Source organism: Danio rerio, chromosome 8 (assembly GCF_052040795.2).
Source record: "Danio rerio strain M-AB ecotype USA chromosome 8, GRCz13ab, whole genome shotgun sequence".
Classification (NCBI taxonomy): Eukaryota; Metazoa; Chordata; class Actinopteri; order Cypriniformes; family Danionidae; genus Danio; species Danio rerio.
The window spans coordinates 10482501-10498401 of NC_141028.1; the positions used below are offsets into that span (position 1 = coordinate 10482501).

The 15901-nt window shown below is 36.5% G+C and overlaps 1 protein-coding gene across 3 annotated transcripts in view; it reads left to right on the forward strand.

Annotated features, from left to right (window-relative positions):
• grm6a (glutamate receptor, metabotropic 6a) overlaps nt 1-15901 on the forward strand; it is a 220458-nt gene that overhangs the window by 125631 nt on the left and 78926 nt on the right. Inside the window, exon 12 of one of the 3 annotated variants that reach the window (XM_087263733.1) lies at nt 1-2400. This exon is cut by the window's left edge and continues 282 nt beyond it. The exons of the other annotated variants lie outside the window; for them this stretch is intronic. The gene's annotated coding sequence lies outside the window, so the exon portion shown is untranslated. Of the gene's footprint in view, nt 2401-15901 lie in introns of those variants that run through there. 3 annotated transcript variants of the gene reach the window in all.

The following is a 15901-nucleotide window of genomic DNA, read 5'->3' on the forward strand; positions in this document are numbered from 1 at the left end:
TTACCTCTGAAAGGATTTACGTTGTGGTTATCGTGTTCAGGTTTTAGCATGAGATGTTTACAAAGGTGCAACTTTGAACATGCACACACAGAAAAAAGCAAGACCACCAGATTTTATAATATAAAAAAAAACAGGATCCTGACTGATGATGAAGAACACTCCTCACATTTTACCGTACAGCAAAGTCACTGCTTTTGTCATTTCCAAATGTGTCACAATACAAACTTTTATTTTAGATAATAAGCTCAAAGAATGAATGACACACGATTTTGAGCCAATTGTATAGCTTTGTCCGTCTTATATATATGAGCAATATTACGTGAGTAGCAGTGCGATATGGGTGTATATATACTGCTATGAGTGTGATAATTGCGTTTATACAACAGTTCTACAGCATAATCATATATAAAAAAAATGAAAACCAAACACAGAGAGTGTTTAAAACCCTTTTGTATGAGGAACTACTTTCTTCCGCTGTTCTTTCACATTCTGCAGGAACAGCAGAAACTGTTGCTAATTCACAAACGTCACTTTAGAGCTAGTGTTTGGATGATTCTCTTGCGCGGGAGTCAGCAACCTTTTTTCAGCAAAGAGCCTTTTCTGTTTTATTTTTTTTTCAATTACATTTTTTAAAGAGGCATTTGGATGTATATACAGTTGAAGTCAGAATTATTAGCCCCCCTGAATTATTAGCCCGCCTGTTTATTTTTTTTTACCCAATTTCTATTTAATAGAAAGCAGTTTTTTCAGCACATTTCTAAACATGATAGTTTTAATAACTCATGTCTTATAAGTTATAACTGATTTATTTTATCTTTGTCATGATGACAGTAAATAATATTTGACTAGATATTTTTCAAGACACTTCTATACAGCTTAAAGTGACATTTAAAGGCTTAACTAGGTTGATTAGGTTAACTAGGCAGGTTAGGGTAATTAGGCAAGTGATTGTATAACGATGGTTTGTTCTTTAGACTATAAAAAATATAGCTTAAAAGGGCTACTAATTTTGACCTTAAAATGGTATTAAAAAATTAAAAACTGCTTTTATTCTAGCCAAAATAAAACAAATAAGACTTTCTCCAAAAGATAAACTATTATTAGACATACTGTGAAAAAGTCCTTGCTCTGAAAAAAGAAAAAAAAAAAAGATTTAAAGGGGGGCTAATAATTCTGACTTCAACTGTATATGACAAAATGGCTCTTTACAAATGCATTTGCTACTGTATACCTATAAATTACTAAAAATTAGAGCTGTCAATTTATTTAAAAAATTAACTAATTAATCACACTTTTTTTGTAATTAATCATGAATAATCACGAAAAGCCATATTTATTACAGAAATAAAACACAGGCATGTTAATGCCATTTGAATTTCAAAACAACCAATGCCATTAACAAACAAAATGATTTTCATGTTGGATTCTAAGTGGACTACAAAACAAAAATCCAAAATACAGGCACTGCAGATACGGAAAATGGAAAATATAATAATAATACAATATTGAATGCAAACAATTGTACTCATTGTTAAGTTGAGTTTACAATGAACATTAGTTATAAAGTATCCTCCTTCACATTTAACCAGTTGCTAGGACAGTTCCAGTTTCTTGACATTATAGGGGGACATTGTGGCAAAGACTATAGACTTCTTACAGGGACTTTGGGCACACCATCTCTAAACATTTAATTCTAAACAGCTTTGAGGGATACGGACACCGCGAAGACTATGGAATACATATTGAATGCCTTAAAGAGAATTTGGACACAGTCAGCAATGTCAGGCGTTTGCTCTTGTTGCCAGGAAACGCACACATATACACACACACAAACACACACACACTCACGCACCCGGTGATCGACTCCTCAAACTCTTCTGTGATTGATTTAACATGCACTATCGCGTTCATTAAATTTGCTTAAACTAAGTGCTCTAAAGTATGGCTGTATTTTACAAGCAAGGATTCTGACACAGAAATGTGAATCAGACGCTTTACAAATGTTGCGTGTAGGGGGAACATGTCAAACTTAATGAAACATTTGAGGGCGCATGGAATCAACTTAAAGGCAGTGGAATGGGCTTTCTTTGACAGCTTGCAAGATCGTGTGGCACTTTCACTAAGTACATTTACATAGACACCAATACTCCCTTTTTATAATTAAGATAAAACTCTTGTCTTACTCTTGATTAAGTCTACCATGTAAACAGCGATTTTTGATTACCTTAAAGGACCACCGAGTCCCGAAATGCTAAGGTTTTTCTTTCTGTTCACCGTGAGGTATCAAATTCCATTAAAACAGCACTCTTCCAGCAGTTCTTACTTCATGTCTTCATTCAATAATTGTCACAGGGCATGAACAATATGTTGCTGAATGAAAGTGAACTGCAGTTAAAGTCTAAAGATAAAAAATGAAACACCTACAATTACATGAAACTCTGGAGGAAACAATGGATTGCCTGGTCATGCGACATTAATTGTTTTATACTGAAACTTTTCTTCTAAAAGCGCTTCCGTGGTCTTATCCATATTTCTTTGCACGTTAAACACACGTCAGCCACAACAGGAAGTAATTTTTTGTAACGTGTTAAATATTTCAAATTAATCACATGCGTTAACATGCTAATTTTGACAGCCCGACTAAAAAATTTTATAGTATTACTACTAATACTATCTTATTATTTATAATATCACTATAAATAATACAGGTTTAAACAAAACCTTAATTGATGTATATGCGCAACTCAAAAATAAAAAAATATGAAGCATTACATGTTGAGCAAGTCCATAAATGAAGATAGAACAAATTATAGTATAGTATTTCGCCATCGACACTCATGAATGTTTTTTGAATTTAAGTTACCATAAAAATGGAAGTTGTTTGCCCTTTATTGGTGTCGCAATTCAAGATTATCCACATTGCCACAAACGCACATTGGTGGAAACATAATTTTATTGTTAACTGAGTTCCTATTTATAATGTTCTAAAAATTACAATAAAAAGGAATTGTAATTGTATTTTCAATAGGAAACTGATATCTAGTGATGGTTATAATTTTTTAAACTGTAAAATATTATTGAAAGAAGACAGCTGGAGAGCCATGTATTTTTGTCAAAGAGACACATGTGGCTCGAGAGCCATAGGTTCCCTACCACTTCTCTAGCGTAATGTCTAAAGTGATGACAAAACAGGTGATTTTGCTCACATCTTAAGATTATAAGGCTGAACGGCATGAAATGCCATCAGTCTACAAAGATTTCCCAGTATTGTTCTGCTCCAATTGGGAGATCACAATAATTAACCCCAAAAAAGCCAAAGCAAAGCAAACACTAGCAGATTATTCATTCATTTTCTTTTCGGCTTAATCCCTTTGTTAATCTGGGGTCGCCACAGCGAAATGAACTGCCAGCTTATCCAACACATGTTTCACGCAGCGGATGCCCTTTTAGCGGCAACCCGTCTCTGGGATCATCTACACACTCTCATTCACACTCATACACTGTGGACAATTTAGCCTACCCAATTCACCTGTACCGCATGTCTTTGGGCTGTGGGGAAAACCCATAGGAAACCCACGCGAACGCAGGGAGAACATGCAAACTCCACACAGAAACACCAACTGACCCAGCCGAGGCTCGAACCAGCGACCTTCTTGCTGTGAGATGACAGCACTACCGACTGCACCACTGAGTCGCCCCGACTTCCAGATTACTATGTTATAAATACAGCACTACAACAAACAAATGAAAGATCGACTTAGAGTGTCACTTAACAGTTTAATAATGATTAAATCAGCTATAGTTTAAAGTTATGGTGAGTTTTTCCTCCACTAAGGACTTATAATTGGCCATCTTGTGGAGGAATGTCAACTCTCTTTGCTCGGCTCAATGAAAGACTACGTCAACTTGTTGAGTCTCAGAAATTATAATTGTTTTTGAATAGGCACTATCCTTATATGTAAATACACTGCATAGATGCAATCTAAACAGCTACATTCTCACTGCAATAGTGAGTTTATTGATCTGCTGTCGCTCTATGTGGGAGGAGTAATACACAAGTGTACATACTGTTATTACGGGAATATCGCACGGCTATCAGCCAATCAAATTCGAGAACCAGACAGAACTGTTGTATAAATATATATATATATATATGTTTAATATTTATTTAAATAATTCTAGCTAGGTGTTATTAATTAGCTTTTCAATATATCTAATTTTATTTTCATATAATGCATTTATTTATTTATTTATTTATTCAATGGTGATGATCGATCTCTTTGGCCAAAGACATGTTGGTGCTCTTATTAAGAAATTAGCAGGACAACAGGATTTCAAAGCTAAATATCAGTACAGCATCCAGAATGCACCATCATAAAGAATAATGTACAGTTTGACATTTTAAACAGTGTAAATAAAGGAAATCTGGAGGTTTAATGGATGTAAGTATTATATTGTGTGTTATGAGGCAGTTATTTTGTGTTTGATTGACAATATGCATGGGAAATTCTATCTGAGAAGTCTTAGTGTGTTACTTGGGTAACATGACTGCTGTGTGTTTTGACACATCACATTAAAGAGTTGTCTATTTACGTCTTTCGATTAGCTTTTTTTTTGTATTGCCAGTACTTGCCAGTGTTAATATGAAGATGTCATATTTGAAAGGGTATTGATGTCGAATCGATAACTGAAAGAGCAAAGCAATCAATTGTAATTAAAAACAGAATGATGATGTCGGAAAACTTAGTATGAAATCATAATGAAAAAAACAAGAGTGGGACACTGTGCTGTGAATAAACTCATTGTTTTCTGAATCACTCTTAGTTCAGTGTTTCTGTTCTCAAAAATTCTTCTATATAAAGCCTGACAGCAAGATGTTTGATATAGAAAAATAAATATGGTCGGTATGTGCTTTTCATGCATGCCCGAGAACAAAATAAATGTTTTAATAATACTGTATGAAAGCCTCTTGGTTTATTCACTATTGTCAAAATAATGTACGCTGCAAAAAAAAAGGCCTTTTGTAGTCCAAATATCTAAAAATCCAAACGGGCTCATTGTAAAAACATAGCCCTATACACATTTCTGGAGATCGCAAATTATGTAGCCAGAGGTATGTATGGCTGCACTTCATCTTTAAAACAAACGCTATAGGGCGGTATGACCACGTTCCTTTTCGCGCTACCAGCTGACCGATTACTTTCGTGTGAACAGTTTCGGGTCAATCAGTGCTTTTGAAAACACTGTCAGTTGGGTGTAGAGAAGTGGGTGGGCGGGTCAGTCGGTGCTTTTAAAAATACTAATGGTTGGGTTTAGGGAAGTGGGTGGGTGAGTCAATGGGTGCTTTTGAAAACACTGTCGGTTGGGTTTAGGTAAGAAGGTGGGTGGGTGGGTCAATCAGTGCTTTTGAAAACACTGTCGGTTGGATTTAGGGAAATGGGTGGGCGAGTCAATCGGTGCTTTTGAAAACACTGTCGGATGGGTTTAGGGAAGGGGATCAGTGGGTCAGTCAGTCCTTTTTGAAAAAATACTAATGGTTGGGTTTAGGGAAGTGGGTGGGTGAGTCAATCGGTGCTTTTGAAAGCACTGTCGGTTGGGTTTAGGGAAGTGGGTGGGTGAGTCAATCGGTGCTTTTGAAAGCACTGTCGGTTGGGTTTAGGGAAGTGGGTGGGTGAGTCAATCGGTGCTTTTGAAAGCACTGTCGGTTGGGTTTAGGGAAGTGGGTGGGTAAGTCAATCGGTGCTTTTGAAAGCACTGTCGGTTGGGTTTAGGGAAGTGGGTGGTTGAGTCAATCGGTGCTTTTGAAAGCACTGTCGGTTGGGTTTAGGGAAGTGGGTGGGTGAGTCAATCGGTGCTTTTGAAAGCACTGTCGGTTGGGTTTAGGGAAGTGGGTGGGTGGGGTGGGTGGGTCAATCAGTGCTTTCGACAACACTGTCGGTTGGGTTTAGGTAAGAAGGTGGGTGGGTGGGTCAATCAGTGCTTTTGAAAACACTGTCGGTTGGGTTTAGGGAAGTGGGTGGGCGAGTCAATCGGTGCTTTTAAAAACACTGTCGGATGGGTTTATGGAAGGGGATCAGTGGGTCAATCAGTCCTTTTTGAAAAAATACTAATGGTTGGAATTAGGGAAGTGGGTGGGTAAGTCAATCGGTGCTTTTGAAAGCACTGTCGGTTGGGTTTAGGGAAGTTGGTGGATGAGTGGGTCAATCAGTGCTTTCAACAACACTGTCGGTTGGGTTTAGGGAAGTGGGTGAGCGGGTTAATCTTTGCTTTTAAAAACACTGTCGGTTGGGTTTAGGGAAGTGGGTGGCCACTGGTCAATCTGTGCTTTTAAAAACACTGTCGGTTCGGTTTAGGGAAGTGGGTCAATCTGTGCTTTTGAAAACACTGTCAGTTGGGTTTAGGGAATTGGTCGGTGGGTCAATCTGTGCTTTTGAAAACACTATCAGTTGGGTTTAGGGACCCCCCAACCACCACACAACCGGCAGAGGAAGTGACATCACTTGGAGCAAGTCACATGCTTTTATGTTAATGCATTTTTATAACTAATGTAACAATTCAATTCATCTTTATTTCTATAGCGCTTTTACAATGTAGATTGTATCAAAGCAGCTTTACATAGAAGATAGTAAATTGAAACTGTCAGTTCAGCTTTCAGAGTTTAAGTTCAGTTTAGTGTGGTTTAATTTTCACTGCTGACAGTCCAAACACTGAAGAGTAAATCCATTGATGTGCAGTTTCACAAGTCCCAAACCAAGCAAGCCAGTGGCGACAGTGGTGAGGAACTTCACCAATTGACAAAAGTAAAGGGAAAAAAACTCGAGAGAAACCAGTCTCAGTTGGGCATGACCATTTCTCCTATGGCCAAACATCTTGTGCAGAGCTGCAGTCTAGGCACCAGAGGCTGGAGAGCGTTGGACATCCATTGTGGAGAAGCTGTAGGTGGAAAAAGTCACCGGCTGGTGTACAGGCTGGCCCTTCAGGATCAATGTGAAGACTCGTCTGTTACTGGGGTCTTACAGGAATTCGACTCATGCTCTCCACTCCTCCATGACCACCACAGCAGCTGCTCAAGATAGGCCTGGTCCAGGACTATGGAAACCTCGTGAATAATAAAAAAAGACCAACATAAGCACAGATGCCTTTAAATTATAATGTCTTTTGGGAAGTGTTCTCGGCTCCAGTTGCCCTAAATAATGCAAACTAATAATCTTTTAGAGGAATCTTTTTGATTTCAAAGGCATTTCTGTTTTATGTGTATGCTAATGCAAAGAGATGTGTCTTAAATCTAGTTTAATCTAGCTTCCCGAACTGTACTAGGAAGGCTGTTCCAGAGTTTAGGTGCTAGATACAAAAAAGATCTAAAAAAGATTGAGTTTTGGTATTACAGAAATGACAAATAATACATAAAATAGATGTTTTGAACTAAAAAAAGGTGAAAATTAGACTTGAATATTTTATAATTGAAGCTGAATGTATGATTCAGGAGACTGAGACATTGAAAATAAGCATAGTGGAGAGTTTTTAAATCAATATTTTCATGACAAAGTGTCCCCAAATACACATACTGTAGGCCTACAAACCATTTTTAGAGTAAATATCTTTTCGTTATTTGGGTGTTATATTGTTTAAATCTCTCAGTGCATACACTCACTGGCCACTTTATTAGGTACACCTTACTAGTACCGGGTTGGACCCCCTTTTGCCTTCAGAACCGCCTTAATCCTTCCCGGCACAGATTCAACAAGTTACTGGAAATATTCCTAAGAGATTTTGTCCATATTGACATGACAGCATGATGCAGTTGCTGCAGTTTTGTCATCTGCACATCCATAATGCGAATCTCCCATTCCAACACATTCCAAAAGTGCTCTATTGGATTGAGTTCTGGTGGCTGTGGAGGCCATTTGAGTACAGCGAACTCATTGTTATGTTCAAGAAACCAGTCTGAGATGATTTACGCTTTATGACATGGTGCATTATCTTCTTTTCTTCAATCTTTAATCTTCTATTGTGGTTAGAAGAGCCTGTGCGAATTGTAGCTTCAGTTTCCTGTTGACAGGAGTGGCACCCGGTGTGATCTTCTGCTGTGGTAGGTTGGAGGTGTTGAACATTCAGAGATGCTCTACTGCATACCTCGGTTGTAACAAGTGGTAATTTGAGTTACTGTTGCCTTTCTATTAGCTCGAACCAGTCTGGCCATTCTCCTCTGACCTCTGGCATCAACAAGGTATTTGCACCGATCAGAACTGCCGCTTACTGGATATTTTCTCTTTTTAAGACCATTCTCTGTCAACCCTAGAGACGGGTGTGCGTGAAAATCCTCGTCTGGCACTAACTACGATGTCACGTTTAAAGTCACTTAAATCACCTTTCTTCTCCATTCTGATGCTCAGTTTGAACTGCAGCAGATCGTCTTGACCATGTCTACATGCCTAAATGCATTGAATTGCTGCCATGTGATTGGCTGATTGGAAATTTGCGTTAAGAAGCAGTTGGACGGGTGTACCTAATAAAGTGGCCGGTGAGTGTCGTTCACATAGTTCTCAATAGAAACCCTAAATAAAGGTGTTCACTGTAATACACGGGAACACGAGAGTCCACATTTTCATCCATTTTGCATGCACTACTATTGCATTGTCACATGCAGCTCACAAACCACTTTACTTGGGTATAAATATTAATATGTATTAAAGAGAACCATTCTGCTCTATTTACATAAGTATGGAAGGCCGTTGGGGCCAAAACGTCTGCAACAAACGTGTTAACGCGTAATTGCGTGTTAACACGTAATTTACGCGTTAACACGTCATTTACGCGTTAACACGTTGGTACGTGTTAACACGTCATTTACGTGTTAACACGCAATTTACGTGTTAACACGTTTTTTTTAACTAGTCTCTTTTTTAAAGTGCTATCATTTACTCATTTCTCCAATTAACCTACTTATTATAATATGTGTAAAGTAATTTTACTTAAATCACAATAAATGCTTTGCAGTCAATGATCTGTAGCAGATATTTAGCATTATAAAAGGCCAGACATCTTCTGTAATGTTATGTTTGATGGCATAATAATGTAAAATAATAATGTTTGTTATTCAGCTGCTGTGATTTCTTTGAAATATGTGTGCAGAGAAATCAGAATGAGATTAATTTGACAAGTGTGTGCAAACACACTTTTTTTTCAGGAACACAAACATACAGTATATACAAATCAACACAAGAACACAGAATGACATAAGTGGATAAAGTAAATAAGAAAACATTGGTTACAAAATCATATACAGTAAGGGTTGTGTATTTGTATGACTAAAAACAAGTAGCAACTAATCTAATAAAAAAGATCTATAGAGATAAAGATGTGTAGAGATCTGGAGGTTGGGCAGGTGCAAAGCAATAATCCTCTCCGCTGTCCTGACAGTCCACTGCAGTCTTCTTGCGTCTGATTTGGTGATTTCTAGATGGCACTAAAGAGTTTTTTTGTTTTTTTTTGAACATTTTATACATTAATTGTTTGCAAAACTTTACACTATATACTTTTGGTCTCTGTACTGGAAGCTCCAAATCACCAAGACAAAACACTCTTGTGTGCAAACAATTGACAATAAATAATTGACAAGTTTTGATAAAACTGTAAGCTCTTTTCTACCTGGTAAGAACAGCCCAAGTTATGATATACTAAATCAAAATTACAAGACAAAAAGTCGAAATAATGATTTATTAACTCAAAAAATGACTAAAATCTGTAGAAATGACATAACGACAATAGATGGCGACAAATCACCATCTAAATGTGTAACTTAGTTCTCTAAAGATGATTAATCAAACTTTTTTTTTTCTTTTTAAAAGAGTTATTGAATCTTTAACTGAATGTCATTTTTTTCATTCATTAGCTTGTTTATGAAAACTGCATGCAAGAACTTAAACTCAAATGGTCCATGGTAATTTTGTCAAGTAACTTTGCAATGTAGTGGGTAACACATGCAGTTTAGGTCAATTCAATATGAAGTGAATTTAAAATAATATTTCCCACATTATCTTTAACTAACCAAGGACATTTTCACAGTATTATGCCACAGTATCCAATAAAACAAAAATTCTTCTGGAGTCATAAGTCTTATTTCTTATAGTTTATATAAGTGATATGGGTCGATCAATTGTTACTTATGCAAACTTCAATACTTTCTTTAAAATATTAAAGGTGCTGTAAGCAATTTTTCATCTTAACAGGCTGGCACAATTCGGCGACTCTCAAAAAAAAAAAAAAAAAATTGGGGTTAGGCATGCACAGAGCATTTTCTTTCTCACAATGAGTTTCTTCTATCATTCATCCAACCAAGTTCGTTCTTCCGAAGTGATCTGGGAACAAGGTCAGTGCTGCAAAGAGCTTGTAAAGCCTGCCCTGGCTCATTTAAAGTGACCAGCGCAATGAATGAAAAATGTCAGTAATAATCAAAACAGTTTAAAACGGGCTTCTCTAGAAATGTAAATATTGCACATAATATGAAAGATTGTGTTCAAGCATATAGCTGACTTGTGCACTTCATGCTATTCTTTCTTCTTGCTCATTTTGTAGATAACAGACCAACAAAAATTTCATTAAAATAAAAGATACAAATTATATCAAATGAGTTTTAAAAAGATATATTTTCCAAGAAAGATACAAGTGTATGTTTTTGTTCCTGCCCATGAATAGATGATTTCTTTTGTTCTGTGGGAAATAAGGGTTTCTTTAATGCTCCACTGTAATTGGGTCACAAACCCCTGTCATTTGTTTGCTACATTTTTAATTTGTCATTATGTTAAAGATTGTCATAAGCATCTGATTTTTCCTCATTCTAATGTGCTTTCATTTTCTCCTAACTTGCTGCAGGAGTTTTAAAATCCCAACCGATAATGAAATCTGGTTACAGTGCACACAAACCTTAAACGTGCACACACCACAAGACAAAGAAAACTGTGGCACAGCACACTACAAGATACTATTAAGATTGTGCCTGATGGAGCACATAACCTGATTGCAGAATAACTCTGCTTTTTAATGATAGGCTAGCTAACAAATATTTGACCAACTGCCAGAGCGAACAGCCTGCAGAATGAAAAAAAATGCTGCTTGAAAAGAGCACGTCCAAACAAATGTCTAATATTATTATGAATAACTATAATAAAAACTACTACTACTATTATTATTATTATTATTATTATGGATCAGAGAGAAGACAAAGGCAGATTAACAGAGAATGGATATTTAATGATACTTCAAACAATTTTGAGGTTGTTCAGAACAGAAATATCATCAATACCAACAAAAAGAAAACAAACAAACAGAACTTAACTTCGGGTTGTAACTGAAACAAGATGATGCCAGTGGAGGTAAACACCGTACAGGATTCACAGGACAAGATAACAGACAGGATAACAAACTGGTGAGCAGGCAGGCAGGCTACATTATCAGGTAAATGCTGTCACACTGTAGAGAAATGAGTCTGGGTAATAACAAATAAATCAGACCATAAATGAGTGATTGTTCCAGGCTTGCAGGGTTATGTAGTGTGAGCGATGATGAGCAACAGGAGAAGGTGATTGGTCTGGTGATTGGGGTTGTGCAGGTGCAGTGAATGAATCTGATTGTCCAGAAGGATTCCTGACAATTATTATTATAAGCTAATATCATAATACTGGAATGTGCCATGCTTTGACTGGCTATTTATTTCAAAAGAAAAATTGTTAGTTGTTGCACTGCATAGCCTATAGTGTGGAAAAATATAATTTACAATGCAAAGAAACCCTGGTCTGCAGTAACAGTACTGTCTCTCCCTGGGAATTTTATTTTCTATACTTTAATTTTCTAAACCTTACATTTTAATGTTTAAGCATTTTGTTTCATTGGCTACACATCTGGGTCATAGTAACCACACACACATAATAAAGTGTGGCTAATAAAAAAAAAAGATGGTTTAAGCATATTATAAATTAGCTTATTAATTTATTCATTTGTTAAAACCAACACAATTCCCACCAGATTTTCTTTTTAGGCTGTCAGGATGTTGTCACAGCCATGAACAGAATAACTGGCTTTATTAATAGCCTTATTGTTATTATTTGCCCAACTGCCTATAGGCACAACCTCAAAATGGTTTCTGGCAGTTATAAAAAAACAAAAAAAAAACAAATGCATGCACTCAAGGTGTGCTGCAATTGTCTTTCATATATAAAATAAAAGTTTGTATGTTAGAGGGAAACAGAATTGCGGCTCATCTCGTGCATTTACTTAATTTTATAACAGCCAGTAAGAGATATGCAAACTGGGACATAATGACACCTATTTTAAGGTTTTGCTTATAGTGGCAGGTAATCAAATATTACCATAATAATAATAATAATAATATTTTATTATTATTATTATTATTAGCAGGTTGTTGTTATTCTGTTCATTGTTGTGACAAGGTCCTGTAAGCCTAAAAAGAACAGCTGGGGAGAATCGTGTCACTTTTAACAAATTATATATAAGCTAATTTATAATAAGATTAAATGATAGTTTTTTATAAAATAGTGTAAGTATAAAAAAAATGTAGTCCCATAGTCTAAACTGAAACGAGTAGGCTATAGGCTATAAGATTTTTTTTTTCAGAGAGAGATAACTGCAGGGTCAGGGTTTTGCATTGTGAATTATATTTTTTCAATACTATACCTAACAATTTTGCTTTTGAACTACATAGCCAGTCAAAGCACAGTATAATAAGTAAAACTGGCCACAATTTAGTTTGGATGCGATAAATTGGAAGAAAATATATACATTAAATACAAAGGCTGGTTATTTTACTGGTGATAAGGCACACTACAGTGTAACCTTACATTTTACTCATTATTTTAATTGATAATTTGTTAATTAATACTGGGTGAGGCAGTGGCGCAGTAGATAGTGCTGTCGCCTCACAGCAAGGTTGCTGGTTCGAACCTCGGCTCAGTTGGTGTTTCTGTGTGGAGTTTGCATGTTCTCCCTGCCTTCGCGTTGGTTTCCTCCGGGTGCTCTGGTTTCCCCCACACTCCAAACACATGCAGTACAGGTGAATTGGGTAGGCTAAATTGTCCGTAGTATATGAGTGTGTATGCGAATGTGTGTATGGATGTTTCCCAAAGATGGGTTGTGGCTGGAAGGGCATCCGCTGCATAAAAACTTGCTGGATAAGTTGCCGGTTCATTCTGCTGTGGCGACCCCAGATTAATAAAGGGACTAAGTCGACAAGAAAATGAATGAATAATTAATACTTAAATGTAAAAATGGTATTGAATCTACTTAGAAAGATTTTTTATTTACTTTAAAAAATGTCTGGTGCAAAGTTTAATAGCTGTTAGTTGTGAAAGTTATTGATGTACTCTGGCTCCTTTAAGGGAGGTGCACCGGAAAGTAGGAGAGAGGGAAAAAAAGGAAGTGGAGAAAAGTTCGGCAGATGCAATGCTGTTGTAATGCTGTTTGTGAATGTTATGTTGATGCTCCAGATTAAAGACAAAGAAATGAATTATCACCCTGGTAACCCGCGTTTAATTATGATACCCACGTTGGAGAGACTGGTTTGTAAACAGCCAGAAACATGGGTTACAACAGATTTTCAACAAAAATATTATAAGGAAACTTAATTGACAACAACAGATCCTATAAATGTTATAACAAATGCCCTTAATTACCTAGCCTAGTTGACAGCAAGCATCAAGTGTTTATTGAGATTGTGTCTGTCATCTTTCTTTATGAAGCATTAAACAGAAGGGCGTACGTTGACCAGAGTGATGTTCAGCTGACGAGGTGCATTTATTTAGCCTGTAACCTACCCTATAGATTTTTATTTTTATTTTTTTGCATATAATGTTCTTAAAATTTCATTAAAATGTATTTTTATAGTTTTTATATAAAATATAAATATATAAAAGGCCTGGATAAATTATGTATTTTATAAAAGGTTTGTTTATGGACTATGCGCGTCTCGCTGGCGCATCTGTGACCAAGACAGAACGTGTTTGTTTGAGATGATCAAGACCCACGGTATCCAGAGTAAACCACCAAATGAAAAAGAAGAATAGAACCACATCCATCAGGAGGAACTGTGGATACCAGAGGAATATGTCTGAAATAGATGTCTTTTTAGTGAAAAAGCATGAATAACATGCAGGTTTTAGAGTATGTGGAATTCCCAGCTTCAACTTACATGTTTTTCATGTTTGTTAACCATTTATTAATATGATTTACCATTAACAAAGCATTTGTTAGTGTAATTATAAACCTTATTATAGTCTGAACTCCAGCATTATAATGTTACATTTGTTCATTAATGGTTCTTGTAAGCACTAATTTGTTAACTAACGTATTAATTAACACTGTAACAGACGTAAATAAGCGTTATCTTACATTTCTTTATGCTGAAGGATCATTTTATTTCTATTGTTTATGGGGGACTTTTATTTTGACAAGAAATCGTTTTTTCAGAGCTAAAAAGTTATGATGAGAGAACAGTATGGATAGCGGACATTTCATGACGGTTTAACAGAGCTCGTATTAAAAAGGACGGTTTATAAGTTTATTCCTTGCTGCCAAATATGTTGAGCTCCTTTTAAAGGAAGTGGAGCAGATGACGTAGGCTCAACGTAGCCATTGTGTAACGAAACGATTGAGCGCATCACCACATTAATATTCACGAGAAGGATTACAAGCTGCTACGACAGACACAATCATCGTGACACCACAGCTACGTTTTACTTGAATTATTCATGATGCAGTGACCGAAGCACTACGCTGAGCTTACGGTGACCTTACCTCATCATCCAAGATCATGACGAGAGAGTAACGAACGCGGAAGTGCGTTAAGAAATACAAACCGAAAGCAGCAAAATACAAAGCAACAGAGTTTTGCTGCTGCTTAATGTCTTGTTCATCATGGGTAACACTTTACATGAATAATGATGTATTAATATGTTAACTAAACATTACTTTATTATGAACTAATGATGAGTTAATGCATGCCAATCATGAATTAACTTTAACTACAGCATGAGTCACGAGTTCATGTGTGAATAACGGCTACTTTAATTGTTAGTACATGTTTATGCCTAATTTAACCATCATGAACTCATGATATCTTAATGTGTAATTATATTGTGACTTTACTTGGAGGGTCACATCATCATTAATCCATTCTTAACTACTCATGAACTCCTTATGCACGTCCATCTAGTATGTTACACTGAAAAACAATAGAAAAGTGTTCTGGCAGCATCAACATGAACAGGAATTCATGAGTAGTTAAGGATGAGTTAACAGTAATGTGCCCCTCCAAGTCATGACATAATTATACATTAACAACTTATGAGTTCACGTTAATTACTTTTAGCTTAAACTTAAATGTGAATTAATACATTAATCAACAGCATGTACTAGCAAGTAATTAAGGTAGCTGTTATTCACACATGAACTCATGTGACTCATGTTGTAGTTTACGTTAGTTCATGATTACTGCATGCGTTAGCTTATCATAAAATCATTCATTCGTTTTCTATTCGGCTAACTCCCTTTATTAATCTGTGTTCGCCACAGTAGAATGAACCGCCAACTTATCTAGCATATGTTCTATGCAGCAGATGCCCTTCCAGCTGCAATCCATCTCTGGGAAACATCCATTCACAACCATTGACACTCATACACTACGAACAATTTAGCCTAATTTAACTGTATCGCATGTGTTTGGACTGTGGGGGAAACCAGAGCACCCGGAGGAAACCCAAGCGAACCCGGGGAGAACATGCACACAGAACTCCACACAGAAACACCAACTGACCCAGCCGAGGCTCAAACCAGCGACCTTCTTGCTGTGATTCAACAGCACTACTGTGCCACCACGTCGCCATCATGAATT